We start from the raw sequence: 7,089 nt of genomic DNA, 5'->3' as shown, positions 1-7,089 counted from the left end.
GTTTTTTTGGGGGTTAAAAATTTCCAATTAAGTAGGCTCTTAGTAGTGCTATTATAGACACATATATCTTTCCAATAGTGCAAGAACCACCTCAATCGAAGTCTATATGCAAAAGTTACACCACTTGGAAGTTGAACTTATTGTTTTAACCACCATCATTTGACAAGAGGCCACGTAAACCACCATTATTAATAGAAAAATATGTAGCCTCCACTCATAATGAATAATAATCTAGAAGAGTCAATATTGTAACTCTAGTTAAAATTTTAAGGAATCAAACTTAACCACTAATAGTCTATTGGGTTGTGTTATAATAAGGCCACTAGGAGGAAAAGGGGTTCCATTCTATTTAAATACATTTTATTCCATAGATGAGAAAAGTAGTCAAGAGTGGATAGAGAGAGAGAGAGAAAATAAAGATGGTTTGTCCACTATAGCAACCCAAAATCCGCGTGTCTTTATCCTTTATACATGTTTCCATTTTCCATTCAGAGAAAGAGAATAGAGTACCCACACCTTCCAATTAGATTTGATCTTGAAATGGTTTATGAGGTCATGTCTTGTGTTACTATGGTTTGTGAGTCATTTTTCTCCTTGTTCTATATTTCTACATAATTATAAATTTCATTCGTACACAATAAATAGTAATTGATAGATCTGGAAATCTAAGGAAATATTAATTGTAATAGTGTAGATTTTGAATTTTCTAATATATTTTAGTAGATCTATTATGCCAAATTATCTTTGAAATATCTATGGTAGTTTACAAATCATGTTGGTAGAAGTAGGTTTGTTTGGGTATATTGTAGGGAGTTATAGTGGATCCATATTGACTACACCATAAGTCATAAAACATCATCCATGTTTGATGAATCTATCAATGACCCTTAGATCCCATAGAGGAGAGGTTTGCATTGATAGAAACATAAGTCACAAATATAAACCATAATGTGAGCCTCATCGTGGCAACCCTAACCAATAAGCTTGGCCTATTTGAATAATATGGATGTTCTGATATAGAGGTTGGGTTGGAGGGAAATCGATAAGTCAAAAGGAACTAGAGAGATGTTGGCATTATGATTCAGGTGTTGTACTTGATGGCAAACGCCTTCAGGTGGTAAATCAAGAAGGACGCAGGAAATTTTGTTTAACAAGCGCGTCCCCGCAGGTATTCCATACAGAACCCGCGTCTAGGGACGCCGGCCAGCCGTTCAGAAGGTGCGTCCGCCCAGTGCACACATTTCAAGGTAGAGAAAAACTCGTGGGGGCTTCTTGTGTGGTATCTAGCTGACGGTTGCGTGTTTCTCTGGTGTCGGCTCGTGGTATTGTTCCACGCTTTGGGGAGAAGCTTGCCTATATAAAGCAAAGGAGTTCATTTGGATTAGGCATCATCTTGGTTGATCATCTCTTGGAGTGATCTAGTCCATATCTTTAAGGGTAAATCTTCTAATGGACTACGATCTATATGGCGCATGATCAGATCTGTGGATCTGAGTGTTTGGGTTGGTTCTGAAGTCCTCTTATCTTCTATATCTAAAGGGACGCAGATTCAGTGAAGGGAAAGTGCGCCGGGACGCAGTACAGTAAAGGATCAGGTGCGTCTCTGAAGCGAAGGACGCGGCTCGTCTGTGGTATTGGGTGCGTCTCTGAAGCGAAAGACGCGGCGCGATAGTGTTGATGTGTGCGTCGGTCGCTGACAAGAAAAAGGAACAGTGCGTCTGCACGCAGAACAGCATAAGGTATACTGCGTCCAGTCGCAGGCCACAGAAAGAAAATATGCGTCCCTGTCTCAAGATGATCTGTTAACTGTATATTTCTGTTCATAAGGTGTTCTGGGTTGTTTCTGTAATTACTGATCTGATATCTGTAGTAGACTGTACCTGTTGTATACTTGTTGATCATTTTGAAAAGAAGTAGGGGGTTGTAGCTCCCTTCCAGGAGAAGTCTGGAAAACAAGAAAGAGTTGTAGCTCTTTGCAGGTTGCAGCCTCCGTGCTGGTAAAGGACTGCACCAGTACAAAATCATTGTAAAAAGAATTTCTTGAAAGAAGATAGAGACATTATTGCAGCAGGTGGTTTTTCTCCCGCATTGGGTTTCCACCTTACATCTTGTGTTCTTTGGTGTGACTGTCTATTTTCTTTATTCATGCTCATTGTTTTATGGTACTGATATGCAAGAATATTTCAAAAGATCAAATAAGGAAGATTTGGTAAATTGCTAGATAATACTGATTCCCCCCCCCCTCAGTATTATTTCCAACAATTGGTATCAGAGCAGGTCCTTCAGAACAGCTTGATCGCTTGAAGGTAGATCGTTCATCATGAGCAACTACGAGAGAGAAGCATCAATCAGGCCACCCGTCTTCGATGGAACAAACTTCAATTATTGGAAGGTAAGAGTTACTGCATATCTTCAATCTCTTGGTACAGAAGTTTGGAACATTGTAGAATCAGGCTATGCCTTTCCTTCAGTTACTCCTACAGATCCAGCTGAGAAAAAGCAGTATGAAACAAATGCAAAAGCAGTCAGCACTCTATTAGGAAGTATATCTCAAACAGAGTTCATGAAGGTCATGCACTTCAAATCAGCAAAAGAGATATGGGACAAAATGATCACTAGCTATGAAGGAGATGAACAGGTAAAAGAAGCTAAACTTCAAACTCTCAGGATTCAATATGAGACTCTCAAGATGTATAATGACGAAAGTGTGGCTAATTATTTTCTTCGAGTAGATGAGATTGTTAATTGTATGAAAAATTTGGGTGAAGAAATAAAAGAGACTATAGTAGTTCAAAAGATTCTAAGATCTTTATCTCCCAAGTTTGAATCTAAAGTATCTGCAGTAGAAGAAAAGGAAAATCTCCGTGTTCTCACTATGTCTCAGCTGCATGGAATTCTAACTGCTTATGAAATGAGAAAGGGAGGTTCATCAGATAGAAGGGAAGCTGCTTTTAAAGCATCAGGCAAAGAAGATCACTATGAAGCATGTCATGTTCCAGAAGAAGAGGAAGAAGAATCAAACTTTGTCAGAAATCTTCAAAGGGGTTCTGGAAGGTTCAGAGGTAAGCTACCTTTCAAATGTTTTGCTTGTGGAAGAGTAGGTCATTATGCTGCAAAATGCTCTTATAAGGATAAAGGAAAGGAACCAGTTAGATGGAACAAGAAACAGGGTACAAATAAGAAAAGCTACTACACCCATGAAGATAGCGATGGCTTATCAAACAGTGATGAAGATGAACAAGGTAACAAATATAGATTGTTAATGGCATTTGAAGATGACAATTATGAGGATGCTATAGATGTGGATAACCTTTATGATGAAATTACTAGACTCAAGAGATGTATAGAAGAAAAGAACATGATTATTGATACTCTACAATTTCAGATTGATGAAAAGGAAAAACATCTTGAAAAATTAGAAGGTGAAATTGTTGGTCTTAGAAAAGAAATTGAGAAAACAAAAACTATTAATCTCAAGTTTGTCAAAGGATCTGAAACGTTGAATGAGATTATCAGTGTGCAGCGATCTCCTCTAAATAAAACAGGTCTGGGCTACAATGGAGAAACTTCTCAAGCTTCCACTTCAAAAAGTTATCTTGATGCCGCAAGAAGAAATGAGCAAGAACACAAGGAAGATCATCAGGTAAAGCAGGGAAAAACTTCAAACTATCAGGGGCAATCCAGCTTAAGGGTGAACAAAAGCCACAACCAGCCACAGGTAAAACCTTCTCAATTTGGTTCAAGAATAGATGAAAATAGAAATTACAATCAGTCGGCTGGTAGATTCAATAATCGCAGAAACTTCTTCAATGGACAATGCTTTTCTTGCCATAACTTTGGTCACAAAGCAGCCCAATGTGTTGCGTATAAAACAATCATGACTAGGGAAGCTCAAAAACAAAGAAGCATGACAGGGAATACAAAAAGGACCTATAACAATTTTTCAGCTCTTGAAAATGAAGTTGAATGCTCTATTTGCAATAATTTTGGACATGAAGATGTTGAATGCAGAAGCAGGTTTCCGGAAAGAAAGGTACAAGAACAAAAAAGGGAACAAACCTCAGGCACCAAAACATGGAAAATAAAGGAACCTCAAACAGAAAGATGTGGGATAGCATTCTATGCAGAAGGACAAGAAAATCTATGGTACATTGACAGTGGATGTTCAAAGCACATGACAGGTGATAAAGAAAAACTTGAATCTTATTCTAATTTAGAAAAGGGAAAGAAAGTCTCTTTTGGAAATGATACTCCTGCAACTATAAAAGGAAAAGGTATTGCTCCTTTAAAAGAAGATGTTAAGGCTGGAAATGTTTTGTTTGTTGATGGACTAAAGCATAATCTTCTAAGTGTAAGCCAGATGTGTGATCAAAGAACCGAGGTTATATTCAGATCAAATGGATGTCTTGTTCGTGATCTTGATACAGGTAAAATAGTTCTCAAAGGAAAAAGAACTTCAAATAATCTATACATTTTTGATGAAGAACAACAACAATGCTATCTAAGCAAGGATGAAGAGCACTGGTTATGGCATCGAAGATTGGGACATCTAAGTTTCTCACAAATAAGGAAAGCTTGCAAATATCAGGCAGTTCGCGATCTTCCAGATATCAAAATTCCTGACAACACCATGTGCAGATCATGTCAGTTTGGAAAACAGACTAGAACTAACTTTCCAGAGAAAGAAGGATCAGCCAGTATGCCTCTGGAGCTAGTACATACAGATGTATGTGGACCATTCAGAAAAAGAACACCTAGAGGAGAGGAATACTTGATATTATTTATTGACGATTTCTCCAGGTTTGTTTGGTTGGGACTTATGAAGCACAAAGATGAAGCTTTCGAAAAATTCAAATCCTTCAAAGCCTTGGCTGAAAATGAATCAGGTCACAAGATTAAGTGCCTCAGATCCGACAGAGGTGGAGAATTTACTTCAAATGAATTTTTCGATTTCTGTGATGAACATGGAATAAGGAGAGAATTTTCTACGGCTAGAACTCCTCAGCAAAATGGAGTAGTGGAAAGAATGAACAGAACAGTCCAGCAAATGGCTCGTGCTATGCTTGATGAATCAGGAACTCCTGCAACCTTCTGGGGTGAAGCTGCACATGCGGCAGTTATTATTCTCAACAAGACAAATGTTCGAGTGAACAGCACTCAAACTCCTCATGAGCTCTGGAGTGGTAAAACTCCTTCAGTAAAGCACTTCAAAATCTTTGGGAGCAAATGCTATATCAAAAATACTGAGGAGCAGCTTGGCAAACTTGATCCTAGAGCAGATGAAGGAATTCTTCTTGGCTACTCTCCACATAGCAAAGCATACAAATGCTACAATAAAAGACTTGGCAGAATTGTTGAAAGCATTGATGTAGTGGTTGATGAGAAAGGATACATTCCTAGGCAAATACATCGTGAAGACATTGAAGAAGATGAAAGCTACCCTCAAAGACAGAATGATGAAGAAGAAGAACCGCAAGAACAATTTCAAGACGGACCTCACGAAGAAGCAGAAGAAAGAACAAGAATAGAAGAAAAGACTCCATCCAGATATGTTCAAAAGAACCATCCAGAATCTCAGATCATGGGACAAAAGGAAGCAGGTATACAAACTAGAAGAACAGTTGCAGAAGCTTCAAGTTATTTGGCATTACTCTCCTCTACTGAACCACAAAATGTGAAAGAAGCATGCAAAGATGAATGTTGGGTGAAAGCAATGGATGAAGAACTTGAGCAAATCGAAAAGAACAATACTTGGGAGCTGGTTCCTAGACCAAAGGATAAGAATGTTATCGGAACAAAATGGGTGTTAAAAAATAAATTGAATGAAAATGGAGAAGTAATTAGAAACAAAGCCAGACTTGTTTGTAAAGGGTATGCACAACAAGAAGGAATAGACTTTGAAGAAACTTTTGCTCCTGTTGCAAGACTTGAGGCCATCCGAATGTTTCTTGCTCTCTCAAGTTGTCAGAACTTCAAAGTATTTCAAATGGATGTGAAATCAGCTTTTCTGAATGGAGACTTGGATGAAGAAGTGTACATTGAACAGCCAGATGGTTTCATTCTTGGAAACGATCCAAATCTTGTATGCCGATTAAAAAAGGCTCTCTATGGTCTCAAACAAGCTCCAAGGGCTTGGTACTACCGGTTGGACAAATATCTTCATCAACAAGGTTTCTCAAAAGGTTCAGCAGATAGCAATCTTTATATAAAAGTTGAAAATGACAAATTACTAATACTTGTTGTGTATGTAGATGACATTATTTTTGGCAGTAATGAAGAAGCTATGAGTCAAAGCTTTGCCTCAGTCATGCAGAAAGAATTTGAGATGTCCTTGCTAGGAGAACTGACATACTTTCTTGGTTTGCAAATCCAACAAAAGAAAGGAGGAATCCTTTTATCTCAAACCAAGTATCTCAAGCAGATTTTGAAGAAATATGGCATGGAAGATGCAAAACCAGTATGTACACCCATGGTCACAGGATGTAGTCTCAGTGCAAATGACGAATCTGCAGCAGTTCATCAACCAACCTACAGATCTATGATTGGAAGTCTACTATATTTGACAGGTACCCGACCAGACATCATGCATGCAGTTGGAATAGTTGGAAGGTTTCAGGCAAATCCAAAGGAGACTCATCTTCAAGCAGTAAAGAGAATCTTCAAATATCTTCAAGGGACTCAAAATTATGGCCTATGGTATCCTAGAGATCCAGATCTCACTCTTCATGCTTATACAGATGCAGATTGGGCCGGAAGCGTGGATGACAGGAAAAGCACAAGTGGTGGTGCATTCTTTATGGGTTCTAGACTGGTATCTTGGTTCAGCAAGAAACAGAGTTCAATTGCCTTGTCTACAGCTGAAGCGGAATATGTTGCGGCTGCATCTTGTTGCACCCAACTTCTTTGGATGATGCAGACTTTGCAGGATTATCAAATCACTTGTACACCTCCTATTCCTATCTTATGTGACAACACAAGTGCAATCAGCATCTCAAAGAATCCGGTCATGCATTCAAAAACCAAGCACATACCAATCAAGTACCATTTTCTCCGGGAACAAGTACTTGAACAGAAGGTCAAGTTGGAGTA

Source organism: Pinus tabuliformis, chromosome 9, assembly GCF_031772625.1.
Source record: "Pinus tabuliformis cultivar Carrire ecotype Pingquan chromosome 9, CPIR1, whole genome shotgun sequence".
NCBI classification, from domain to species: Eukaryota; Viridiplantae; Streptophyta; class Pinopsida; order Pinales; family Pinaceae; genus Pinus; species Pinus tabuliformis.
Note: the sequence above shows the minus strand (reverse complement) of the source record.